Raw genomic sequence first — 13,691 nt, 5'->3', positions numbered from 1 at the left:
AAGAAAAGCTAACTTATTCCTTTACATATTTAATTGGTTCTTGCCAAAGTTTTAGAGTTGAAAGAGTTTTAATAATGGCATCAACATTTTTTTTTTTTTGGTTTTCCCTAGATATAATTCATGTTTTCATAGTGCTAAAATATCTAGATATGAGGAGGAAAATCTAATTAATAGCCTTCTGTTTTTTTCTAGATGATATCTAATGTCCAGATATTTCCAGATGCCTTAATCACAGAGACACATAGTTGTGAACAAATAATCAGATGAATGTTCTAACTTCATCCAAATATTCTGACTTCAAGTAGCCCCAAAGCTCACTTCACTATTATTGGCTTCGATAATGATTTCAAGCTGAGACTGTAGATTTTTAGAGTTTTCCTTAACATATTTATGACATTAGTAATTCCATAGTTTGTTGAAGACAAAATCTAAGCCAATGTCTGTGTATTTAGGAGAAATTTGCAATCTGTGCACACTAAATCAACTATATTGCTTGCAGCTGACAAGTAACAGAAAATAAACTCAAACATCTTAGGCCTTAAGCTTCAACAATAAGGAATCAAATTATCTCACCGAACAAGAACTCACTGGTGAGGCAGTTCCAGACTAATTGAATCTGCAGCTTACCAATATCATCACTGTTCTTTGTTCCTGTCCTACAGTCAGTCTTCCAGGTGTCTTCCTTGTCCTCAGAACCAGATATTGTGTATTACAGAGAAAGGAAACTTGTCCTACAGGTCTGTTATTATCAGCCAAGGAACAGACCTTTCCCAGCAATTTTCATGTTGCATCATATTATTTAATCATCTGGACAGGCCTAAACCAGCCACTTGCAAGAAGAATGAGATCATAAAAGACAGAATAATCAAGATTTCCCCAAATCATATGCCCAAAAGAAACCAGGTTCTACCAGTAAGGACAGAGGGAATGCCTTTGCCTAGGCAACTTGCAGGGTATTCTGAACTCTTTAGAGCTCATCCAGTCATTTTTTCATAAGCAGCTATTTTCTGAATGCCTACTTTAGACCCTAGGGATAAAGCAATAAGGAAAACAGATTAAGCCCTACTCATATTAAGCAAGTGGTCTAGAGATAGAAGATATTTAAAACAAAAAGAAACAAAACCAAAAAGCAAATAGACAAGGAGATGAATGCTGTGGAGAGGGAAAAGGAAGGTAAAGGGGCAAGGGGGTTACAGCTTCTGAGGGCTGGGAGTGTATATGTGTGTGTCAGAGGCGTGGGATGGGGGATATTATATGGGGCATTTCAGAGAGACCTCACTGATAAGGTGTCATTTGAACAGAAACTTGGGATGTAATTCTGAGTGAAATGAGAAGACATTGGAGGGTTTGAACAGAGGAGTGATGTGATCTGACTTACATTTTTAGAAAATAGACACTAGGTGGGCAAGGACTGCCACAGGAATACCGTGAGGTAGGAATACCAATGCCATATTCCAGATGACAGATAATGAAGGCCTGGCCCAGGATATTAGTGAAGGAGGTGATGAGTGATAGCATTCTGGATACATTTTTAAGATAGTACAAACAGGATTTGCTGATAGAGACTTGGACATGGTATGAGAGGCTTTGAGCCACTCAACCAGGACAGAATCACCATTGACTGAGATGAAGAAGGTTGGCCAGGGATCAGCCTTGGGAATAAGGGCAGGTTTGCAATGACCACTGGATTTAGCAACATGGATGGAGCTCATTGGTGACCTTGACAAGGAGTAGAGTCTTTTTTAGTAGAATGATGGAAAAGGATATCTAATCGGAGTACCTGCCTATTCTTAAGGAATGGGACTTTGACAATGGCAACTTTTATGTTATGAAGACTTACATGGTGAAAAGACAAGCCCTTCAATAAACACTATGCCCAGAAATGTGTGTAGATAAAAATCATGTCTGTCCTGTCAAAATACTTGATGTATGCAGAGACTGACACAAGCAGGCTTGCATCACTGTTCAGTGGTTTAGTAGTGGTGGTGGTTGCTGCTTTAACGGAGGTTCCATTTTCCCAACACCTTTCCCCCAACATCATGAACAATCCCAAAAGTCATTATTTTCTTAAGAGTTACCCATTTTATTCACCTCTGTATCCCAGCATCTAAAAGAATGCCTAGCACAAAGTAGGATTTCAATAGGTATTTGTTGATCGAATCCATGCTTATTTGACAACAGGACTTTAGTCCTTGGTTGTTGATTTTTTCCTGTAATCTCTTTCCATACTAGCTCCATAAAACAACTATTCCTTTTTTTTTTTTTTTATAGCCAGAGACTTTTTTTCACCCTGGCTGCTTATTAAAATGTACAATACCCACTACTATAGAGAGTGTGTTTTATAACCATGAAAAAAAGTAAGAATAAATTCTATAATGAAGAAAATAGTATCGGCTTGAATAAACAGATGCTTGATTATCAATAACCTTACTTAATGCTTACTACAGGCGTTACAATACCTATTCATACAATCCTTATCCCAGCTCTATGGAGAGGTACTATTATTATAGCCCCCATTTTACAGTTGAGAAGATTGAGGCATAAAGAGGTTAGTGTCTTGCCCAAAGTTTCATAGTTGGTAAGTGCCAGAACCAGGATTCGAACCCAGGGAGTCTGGCTCTGTAATCCATGTTCTTAAAGATCATGCTCTGCTGCCACTATTTACCTAATTTTAAAGACCATACCTCTTCCAATTTATTGTATAGCGGGTCCCTCTTATCCACGGTTTTGCTTTCCACAGATTCACTTACCCATGGTAAACCATGGTGTGAAAATATTAAATGGAAAATTCTAGAAATAAATTATTCATAAATTTGATTGCACACCATTTTGAGGCACATGATGAAACCTCGAGCTGTCCTGCTCCGTCTTGCCGGGAACATGAATCATCCCTCTGTACAGCATCTCCACACTGTGCATGCTCCCCACCATTAATCACTTAGTAGCCATCTTGGTTATCAAATTAATTGCCATTGTATCACAGTGCTTGTGTTCAGGTAACCCTTATTTTACTTAATAATGGCTCCCGAACTCAAGAATAGTGAATTTGACATTCTAAAGAGGAGCTGTAAAGTGCTTCCTTTAAGTGAAAAGATATGTACATATTGTAAAAAACATAGCATGCACAGGGCTTGGTACCTTCCACGGTTTCAGGCATCCATCCACTGGGGGTTTTGGAATGTATCCCCTGCTAATAAGGGGGGCACTACTGTACATTGTTGTTTGATCACCTTAGCTTTATATGTCATTTCTTAATGAAAAACTTACATGGGCTATGTCATAGGCCTAAATAACCTAAAGAAACATATATACATATAAAATATATAAATATATATTAAATGGTTCTTGTTTTCAGAGAGAGAAACTCTGTACTAAGATTCTGAAAGGGAAGAGTAATGGAAAAATTACTAGACTGAGATTATTTGGTCCCAATGGGAAACTGTAAGATCCAGAAAGGCCACATGACTTAGCCAGTCTCACAGCCCCATAATTGTAGAGCTGGAGTTAGTATACATATTATCTTGCCAGCTACTTAGCTGAGTTTGGAGGTGATATCTTAATCAAGTTCAGAATGACATGTAATACCCTTTGCATGAGCAAAGTAGATCACTAGAATGCAGGACAGTTGAAAAAACAAGCCTTTTTGTAGCTTCTCAATTCATCTCTCACCTTGTAATTTCTCAGTCAGTGATCAAGTAAAATCATTAGTTGTGATTGTATCAGGAGCATTTCTCAGACTTAACACCCTCTCCTTGGACTCCTTGAGAAATGAGACAGCATGCCCTGTGTACTGTGGAGTGTGGGAAACTGGGAAAGCTCTTTAAAACTGTACAAATTGATTCTTTTAGATATAAATGACTTTAGTAAGAATAATATACATTTTCTCATATTGTTTCTCATGATATTTATTTCTAATACTATTTTTAGAGCACAATACGGAAAATATCCTACCATTAATTCCATTGCTTTTCTTTATTCTTCCTCTGTACATCTGTTATTTTTCACATATTCCTTTTATCACGACTTGTTTTAAAATGTCTAATATAATGCCAATAGTATTTTATTGTTACATAACAGCTGTAATTATAATCTCTTTTTCTTGTTTGAGAATTTTCTTTGCCAGTGCTCGTTACATTTCTTTTATGAAATTCAATTGAATTTTTTATTAATTTGAATGATTTAGATGAGAGATATTCTGGTTTAATAGAATGTTAAATATTTATTCGTTAGAAGAATATTATATATTTATTAAATCAATATGCTGATATATCAATTTTCAAATAACTCATATTAAACATACTTAACTTCATGCTCATTAATTTATTCTTTAAATCAGAAAGCATTTATTACCTGAATCAAGCAGTATTCTAGATACTGGGAACATAACATTGTCATATCTTTGTTCCCCAAGGAGTTTATGGTCTATTTGGGGAGCTAGACAAGTATCATATAGTATAGCAAGTGTCATATAATGAGGGTAAGAACAAAGCATTTAGAGGACCTTTAGATAAGCCCGTGACTCAGCCTTAGGGAATTAGAGACTCAGGCAAATCTTGTTTACTATAATTTGGTCTTGGACGATTCAGAAGACACTTCAAGGTCTACTAATGCTTTAGATTTGTTATTGAAGCAGTTATCGCTCTACTGTAGATTTATAAAGGTTTTCGCCAAAAGTTTTAGGTGGAACAATGATGAACAAACCCTATAAAAATATAGAGAGATTGTATTATATATTTTTTTGCTTCTACCTCATCTTTGCTTCATTGTCATATTGTGCATTTGCTTCCATTTTGACCATTTATCACTCACTACATGACAGCCTTTGCTTTCTTCCTCCAACTCTGTGATTATATGAATACTTTTGTAAATCAACATTCATTACATTTCTGCAGGTACTTCTTATCAGTGTTAACTTCTTGTCTAAGCTTCCAGAGTGGTCACACGGCAACTCTAGCCAAATAGAAATATTTTTATCTTTAGCGTAACACTCCCCCTTGCACCCACCCCGCCCCCCGCCCCAGTGATTTCCCACTCTAGGTACATAATGGCCCAGAGCTCTCTAACTCATCACTGAGAATCTTGAAATGGCAATAATTCTCATGTATAGAAGCCCAGTTTGAGGGTTAACAATGAACAAGAAGGCTAAATGAAGTACTCGACTACTTTTTAGGTAGCCAGAGTACTACCGCAGATAAAGATATCATGAGGTCATGACTGAGGCTGACCTTCAGTGACCTGAGATTGGGAACTGTCTCATTTTCCTCCTTACAGAGAAAGCTTTTTCCTCAACCTTTTACTGCATAAATCTCTACTCCCTTTAGGAAAACCTCCATTTTCTGTTTCCAGAAGTTGGCTTTGTTCAGGCATTTGTCTTGTCCATCTCCTCTTACATAGGCAATCTATGGGGAAAAATTAGGACTCCTAAACTATCCTCATTTTTTTTGCAATTCTTTTCTTTTTGCTGTCCCGATTGGGTGTTTTATGCTACCTTATCTCCCAGATCGCTAATTCAATCCTCTGCTTCATCTAATCTACTGTTGATTCCTTCTAATGTATTCATTTCAGACTGGTTCTTTTTTATGTTTTCTATTTCCATTTTTATGTTTCCTATCTCTTTGTTGAAGTTCTCACTGAGATAATCGAGCATCTAGTAGATTGCTTGTCTCAATTTTAGTTCTTTTTCTGGAGCTTTGTTCTGTTCTTTATTTGGGACATGTTTCTTTGTCTCCTCATGTTGGCTGCTTCCCTGTGTTTGTTTCTATGTATTAGGTAGAGCTGCTATGTCTCCTGGTTTTATAAGAGAGGCCATAATAGTAGGTATCCTATGGGGACCAGTGACACAGTCTCCCTGGTCACCTGAGCTGCGTGCTCTAAGTGCATCCTTTGTGTGGGTTGTAAGTACTCTACCGTTGTAGTTGAGCCTTGGTTGCTGTTTGCACATCAATGGGAAGAATTGACCTTCAGGCTGATTGGTTGTGAGGACTGGCCAGTGACTACAGTGGAAGAGATGTTGTGCAGGGGCGGTCAGGCTCTATGTAGCAGGATTCGCTTTAACAGGGCTCTGGTGTATGCCTAGTCTGCCCTTTGTGTCAGTCATTTGTGGAGGTGGTTGTGTGGTTCTCTGGTGTGGTCTGAAGCCAGCCACTATTGTTTATGGGGCATCTTGGGAGGGTCTCTTGCTGGTGAAAGTCAGCTGCTGACTGTGTCCCTGCCAGGGACTACTTGGTTAAAGCTAAAAAGTGATCTGCAGATGGTTGCCACTTGTGCTGGGCTTGGAGCTGCTTAGCAAGAGGTACAGGGCATGCCAAGTCCAGATGCTGCTTGTTTGGTGTTTGTGAACCTTTGAGTGATTTTAGGAAAGTCCTCAGCATGAGCCAAGATGGATCATTCATAAGGAAAAGCCACTGGAAGAGGCTTAGGTGGGCCCATAAGTTAGGCAGGGCAGAGTCTTGGAGAATCACCAGCATGGGACAAATGATGTTAGCCAGGTTGATGGAGACTCAGATATGGATGACACCCTGCCTGTGTCTGCGTGCTGGGTATGGGGAGGGCTCAACAAAGGAACAATAGCTTATGCCCACACTTCTGTCTGAGAGACAGCTGCCCTTGCCCTGAAGCCCTTGCCCTGAAGCCAGACAATTCAATTCCTCCCCTTATGTCCCTGGTGCCTTTTGAGCTGCTTCCCTCTTGCTGGAGCTCAGAGTGATTGAGTTCATCAGCGAATAAGTTTGTGTGTGGGCCCTTTAAGAGGAACGCCTGGGTTTCCAGCAGCCTTTCGTCTCACTCAGCCACAATCTCCACTGATTTTCATAGCCAAAAGTTATGGGAACTTCTCTTCTTGGCCCTGGAGCCCTGGACTGGGGGTCCTGGTATTGGGCTGGGACCCCTCGCTCCTCAGAGGTGACCTCCACAACCAAGATATCGTCCCAATGTTTAGCTGCCACATATGGGTTTGGGACCAGCCCATTCACATCTCTACCTCTTCTGTCACTCTCAAAGTGGCTTCTTAGGCAATTCTCAGTGAAGGTTGTTCTGTAATTTAGTTCTAATTCTGATGTGGTCACAGTAGGAGTCAAGCACAGTGTTTACCTACTCGGCCTTCTTGACCCGACCTCAGTTAGGTTTTTTCACTCTTGATGGATTAGTAGAAAACTCTAATATTTTATGTGAGAGGTTGCATTGAAAGTTTCCCACTCCAGAAACAAGCGTGCTCATATTTTTGTGTGTGACCTTTCCTAAAAGCCCAATGCTAATATGTAACCTCCCAGAGTTAACACATTTGCAAACTGAATTATTGCCCATGCCAGCAAACACATAAGGAAAGAAGCAGCTGCTACCAAGAATGAAAAACAAAAACCACTGAAGAGTGAGCTGAGCAAGAGAGGGGCCCAGAACTTCCAAACAGAGGTGCTGACATTGATACCTTTCCCTCCATGGAGCTGGCAGATCATTTTATCTTATTGTCATCTGTAAAGATAATGACATACTAAGGAATTGTTATCTCTCTCACAAGGAGGTCATAACTGGCTTTTTAATTGCATTTGTAAATAGGAAAAAGATGGCAGCATGTGCATTAGGACTTCAGTCTTCTCATTTTATCATAGAATTGTTGAAAGTAGGGAGGGCAGGAAGAACCCCTACATTAATAAATAGAGCTTACAAAACTTTATAGCAACTTTGAGTTCTAGGTTTCCAAAATTTTTTTTTTAAAAAGATAGGCCTCTTATGCCCAATCTTCTGGTCTTTTAGTAATCCACATTGACACAAAAAACATTATTTTCTACTCACCAAAAAAAAATACTCTTTTTCACCCCAGAAAACAAAGCATATGTGTTCATTAAATTCCCTTGATTTCTACTTATTGTACTATAAACAGTGAATCCTTCTGGGTGTGGTAGACTGTGTTTCCAAAAATGGCTGCAACAACATCTCCCTCCCATCACAGCTTTATGGAGATGTAATTCACATAACATTAAATCCACCTGTCTAAAGTGCACAGTCCAATGGTTTTTAGTTACTCACAAGTTGTACGACCATCAATGACAATTGATTTTAGAACATTTTCATTACCTTTCCCAAAAACCTCCTGCCCATTAGCAATCACTCTCCCTTTCCCTTCCACCCTTTCCACCTCACAGCCCTAGGCAACCATTAATTTCCTTTTCATCTCTATAAATTTTCCTATTCTGGACATTTCATATAAATGGAATCATACAGTATATGATCTTTAGTGACTGACTTCTTCACGTAATGTTTTCAAAGATCATCTATATCATTGCATACATCAGTACTTTATTCTTTTTTATTGCCAAATAATATTCCATTGAATGAACATATCACCTTTTATGAATGGTCGTGGACATTTGGGTAGTTTCCACTTTTTTTGCTATTATGAATAATGCTACTTTGAACAGTCATTGACAAGTTTTTATGCAGACATATGTTTTCATTTCTCTTTAGCATATACATAGGAGTGGAATTGCTGGACTAAATGGTTACTCTTATGTGTAACCGTTGGAGAAATGACCAGACTGTTTACAAAGCAAGTATGCTATTTTACATTCCCACTAGCAGTGAATGAGGGTTCTAATTTTTCCACATCCTCGCCACTTGTTATTTGTCTATTTTATTATAATCCTCCTAGAGGGTGTGAGGTATTCTCTCATTGCAGTTTGTATTTGCATTTCCTTGATGGCTAGTGATGCTGAGCTTCTTTCCATGTGTTTATTGGCTCTTTATACATGTTCTTTGGAGAAATGCCTATTTAAATTCTTTGCCCATTTTTTAATTGGGTTATTTGTTTTTTTTGTTATTAAGTAGTAAGAATTCTTTATACATTCTAGATATGAATCAGATATATGCCTAGCAAATATTTTCTCCTCCCACATGCTCTTTTGTAATGTGATTTTGGCCCAGACTCAGTTGCAGGAGTGACTCTGAGTAACTTCTGAGTCTGTATCTTAAGAGATTTTCAGATTATGCCTTTAAATTTAGAAAAATTTCTTCTTGGACCTAGCTGCCATGCTGTGAGAAAGCCCAAATAGCCATGTGGAGAGCTCCACATGAAGGGGAACTGAAGCCCCAGCCAGGCCAACAGCTCTAACTGAGCTCCCAGCCAAAGCCAGCATGAACCGCCAGCCTTGTGAGTGCGGACCTTCCAGGTATTCCAGCACCCCAGTCGATGCCACATGAAGCAGAACATCACAGATGTGCCCTGCATCAATTTCTGATCAGAATCATGAGAAAATAAAATGGCGTTGTTTCAGCCACTAAGTTTTCAGTTAGTTTGTTTCACAAAATTAGGTAACTGAAACACTGGGAAAGCGACTATTTTTGTCTAGTTCAGAAATTAAAGGTTATATCTACTGAAGAAACTTGCTATAGAAAAGATGATGTTTTTTGGTGTTATAATTGGAATCCTAAATCTTGAATATTGTGGATGTTGGGAGATTTTTCAGTCATTTAGGCAGTAGTGACCTCTCAACTGCTACATCACTTCAAATTTAAACCAAATATCCAGAGACATTTACACACATCTAAAAGTAGAACACCCACCTTTAAAAACAATTCAGGGTAGAGTTCGTGGAGCTGCAGCTATGCCCAACCACCCAGCTTCTAGCTAAGAAGCCAATATTGGGAATCAGAAACCTCCTGTAATTAACTCCTGTAGCATGTAGATATAGGAGGACCTGCTGAAAACCAGGAACTCCTTTGGAATTTCAACTATTCTAATAGTCACTCAGAGACAAGGCACTTCATCTTCTTAGAATCATCTTCCTCCAAAGATCCAGAATCCCATAGAGGATTCAGTGGGGAAGAAGGGTGAGAAAGGATGATGAGGCCAGTGAATGGGCCTCCTCATCACCATCCCTTCAGCCAAAGCAGCTTTGCTCTTTTGTGACTTAAATATTGGAATTTTGAATTATAATAATTATTATTATGAAGAAAAAGAGAGATGGATTAACGGATGGAAGGAAGGAGAAAGAATAATATTCTTTGAGAGACCATTTAGCAGTATCTCTTCAACTCAAAAAAATTGAAGCATTGAAAAAAGTGGCAGGTTGAGATTTATGAAAAGTGTGCTTTTCTTCTTTCTTGCTTTAGTGGAAAAAAACTGATTGTATCTTTGGTTTATCACATACGAGAGATATTTATCTCCAGAGAATTCAATAAAGAGAAAAAGAAGAAGAAATCTGGGTTCAAGTATAAAAAAGACTTCCTAGTCATATGGGATATTAATTGTTGAGGTGGTTTATAGATAACAAGCATTGTGTTTCACCTCATTAAAGACTATGAGGAGTTAAAAAGTCATCTTCATTCTTCCCACAATTGTTTAGGTGACACCTACCTGTAAATTACATGGAGAGAGCCCTTCTTCTATTTTTTTTAAAACATCTTCACAAATCACATATAGCCAGATGACTCTTCACTAAAACGGTCCTTGCATCTTACTAACATGGAGATTGTTAACACTCTGGAGAAAGTTAAGTATCATGCAGTTATTTAAAAATACTAATTACATTGAATACATTGTCCTCCTTCACCAAGCAAAATGCGTGAAAAGAAGGCGACCATTCTGTATTAATTATGACATCTATTTGAAAACAATGCCTGTAATTTAGCATTTTGGAGCCTATCACAGAAAACAGTCAGCTTAAACAACAAACTTACAATTTTGCCTTTTTGTTCTATGAGCAAAGTGCTGCTCATCTCAGTTCCATGGTATGTGAGACCCAAATCCTCCCATTCATGAGCAAAAGCCAGGCAGCAGTAATAAGCATGGCATTCTAGCCGAGAGCGAAGTAACACTTGGCATTTTCTGTCTTCAAAGTGTCTAGTACATGTCCTTTAATTTTTTACCCCTATTATCTCATCCATAAAGGAAGGATAAGATCATATTATCCTTTTTATCACTGGTCTCTCTGTTGATACTGACATCACCAATCATTTGTTATGTGAACATTGGCCTCCCTTGCTCATTGGCTGTCCTCTACTTCCAAATTACAAACAACTTGCAGTCTTTAAGTGGTCTCTAGCCCATCTAAACTTGGACTTCAAGAGGAAATTTTTACCAATTTGCAACTCTACCCTGGAATCTTTCATGAACCAAATGTGACTTTACCAACCAAATACAATCACAGTTACCCACACAAAGATGTCAGTGTTTAAATGTTTTCATGATACTCACATCAGGAAACTTTATCAAAATTTCCAAAATAATACCAATACCCTGGCCAGCCAGCTGTCATCTTCCCTCCATGGCCCTGCAGAGCCAATTTGTTTGACAGGCCTTAATAAGCTCCACTCTCACACTTGGCATATATTCAATGAGAATAAACAGCACAATGTACTGTAGTCATTCCTTTAATATAAATAAGACAGTAACATTATAGGAAAAACACCCACCAAGTCCATGTAATTTTTTCTTTTAATCACAGTATGCACTATCTCCAGCGCCTCACATTTTAAATATGAGTGCCTGCTCCTCGCACAACTGCTTTCCAGAGTGGGTGGTGTGTGTGACTCATTATCAATCCCAAAGGCACTTAGAGCTCTGGTTATCAGACTTCCTGCCTCTAGAGTCCAACTGTTCACAGTACAAGTGTTAATATCAGAGGCAGAAGGTTTTAGACTTGCATTCTATTTTTTTAGTTTCCCAAATAGAAATCTACAATAAGCTGAATCGCTTATTGGTTTTCATAATATCCTTTCTTTGTTCTCTCATTTAAGCACTATAAAATACTTACCTCCCTTCCATCCTTCACTTCTATGGCCCCCTTTGTAATGACCTATTGTCTCCAATCTAGTATACAAATCTGTGTAATTTAGGATTTTTGACACATGGATGCTGGGCATTGTGAGAATACAAAAGGATTTTAGATATTATGAAGTACTGGTATGCCTTGGCTGAGAACATCCAGAAATTAAATTATTTAATTGACGGAACACACTTCCTGCTGTTTTTGTAACCAAATTATGGGGTGTGTGTTGTTCTGGTGATGGAAGGAACATCTTCAGAAGGAACTAGAAGAAGACATATTTGGGGTGATTAGGCTTATCCACAAAATTAGGTCTCTTCCTGGGTGGTTCTTCCAATGCAAAAACCCTCTGACTTTTGCTAGGCCCTCATGAAGATACCATCCCTTTCATTATTTGTACTGAATGATCTTTTGAATAACAAACAAGGAAGAGTTTAGCACCTAAGACAGTTCCTTGCATAGTATAACTCCTTTGTGTTGAGAATGAGATTAGAACTCCGAATTTCTAAAATTTGATCTATGATTAAACTGCCAGATTATACTGCCCTTAAGGCAGAATCCAAAGAAAGCGCTTTTGATTCATTATGTGGTATTATACAGAGTTATTGAAAAATCTAATAGTCTCCTCTGCATTTGACGGCTGCTTTTGCAATAAAGGATATTGGGAAATAACTGTAAGCATGAATTATCCAAACCAGGTGTCTATAATCCATTAAAGGTACTACATTTATGACCCTTTTCATCCCGAATCATCAGGGTAATCAGGGTTTCTAACATTCCTATGGAGTCAAGGGTGCTGTGCCCACAAGTAACTCTTGAATGCCTTGGATGGAAGGGCATAAAGAGCAGACAGAGGGAAGCACAAGTTTGAGGTGTATGACAGTACTACCTGTGACAGTAATAGCTGTTGTTCTTTGTCCGTTGACAATCATACACATGGCCCACTCCTGTTTTACATCAATGTTGGTAATTGTGCATGGGTGTGGAATCTCACTGGAGGTAATGTATTAGGTACATTACCAAGCAAGTCTGAAATAGAACTGTACTTAATTGCTGAAGCTACTACCCTAGACTGAGCCTTCCCTGAAACACTGCCGTATTCAGCTAAGATAAAGCACTAGAAATCAAAACACAGTACTTCCTTGGCATACATAATCCCCAGAAACTGACAAATCAAGCTGTAGAATTTGACAAGCAACAAAAATCAAATGCTCAATGATTTTTTAAATCTGATGATTTACCAATGAGCCTTTTATATTTACAACATATCTCTTGGGGAGATATCAGTGATGACATAAATAATATTTACTTTGAGCCTGCCTGTGTTGTTGGAATACTAAATTTGGTTAATAAATCTTCCCTAGTGTTCCTATCGGGTGAAAATTGCCAAGGATCTCACTGCATGTGCAGAAGTACTAAATTATTAAAACTAGAAGTAGTGTTTTCTGATCATTGGAAATAAGTGGCAGTGTGTATATGTGGGGAGGGCAGGAGGGAGGGAGGGAGGGAGAGGGAGAGGGAGAGAGAGAGAGAGAGGGAGAGAGAGAGAGCGAGAGCGAGAGCGAGAGCGAGAGCGAGAGCGAGAGCGAGATTGATTCATATTACTGAGACTCCCTAGAGGTAAATTTGGCTTTTCCAGTTAAAATTAAATGTACCATTTTTATAGGATTTTTCTATGTAATGTTAACTAAAGTTTAGTTCTTTTTAAGAACTGACCCCAATTCTAGACTCATTGATAAATAGTGGTGCATTTGGACATTTAGGTCATAATTTTGGGAAGCTACACCTTCAGTGGGAATGTTTCTTGGTATGAGATATGAAACAGGCTTCTCAAATCCAGGGGGTTGATGACTATCCTCAGCACTGGTCATATCAACATTAGCTTAAGTATTTTGGAAACGTTCTTTGCCTAAGTGTCTGAGGATATCATTA

General features: G+C 38.5%; 1 protein-coding gene across 1 annotated transcript in view; it reads left to right on the top strand.

Moving 5' to 3' along the window:
- The window catches only part of LOC111747016 (LHFPL tetraspan subfamily member 3 protein-like), a 390,070-nt gene that overhangs the window by 82,584 nt on the left and 293,795 nt on the right, over positions 1 to 13,691 (top strand). The gene's annotated exons all lie outside the window — the stretch shown is intronic.

Source organism: Pteropus vampyrus, unplaced genomic scaffold (genome assembly GCF_000151845.1).
Source record: "Pteropus vampyrus isolate Shadow unplaced genomic scaffold, Pvam_2.0 Scaffold208, whole genome shotgun sequence".
NCBI classification, from domain to species: Eukaryota; Metazoa; Chordata; class Mammalia; order Chiroptera; family Pteropodidae; genus Pteropus; species Pteropus vampyrus.
The sequence above is the reverse complement of the archived record's forward strand: the minus strand, read 5'-3'. Positions and strand labels throughout refer to the sequence as shown.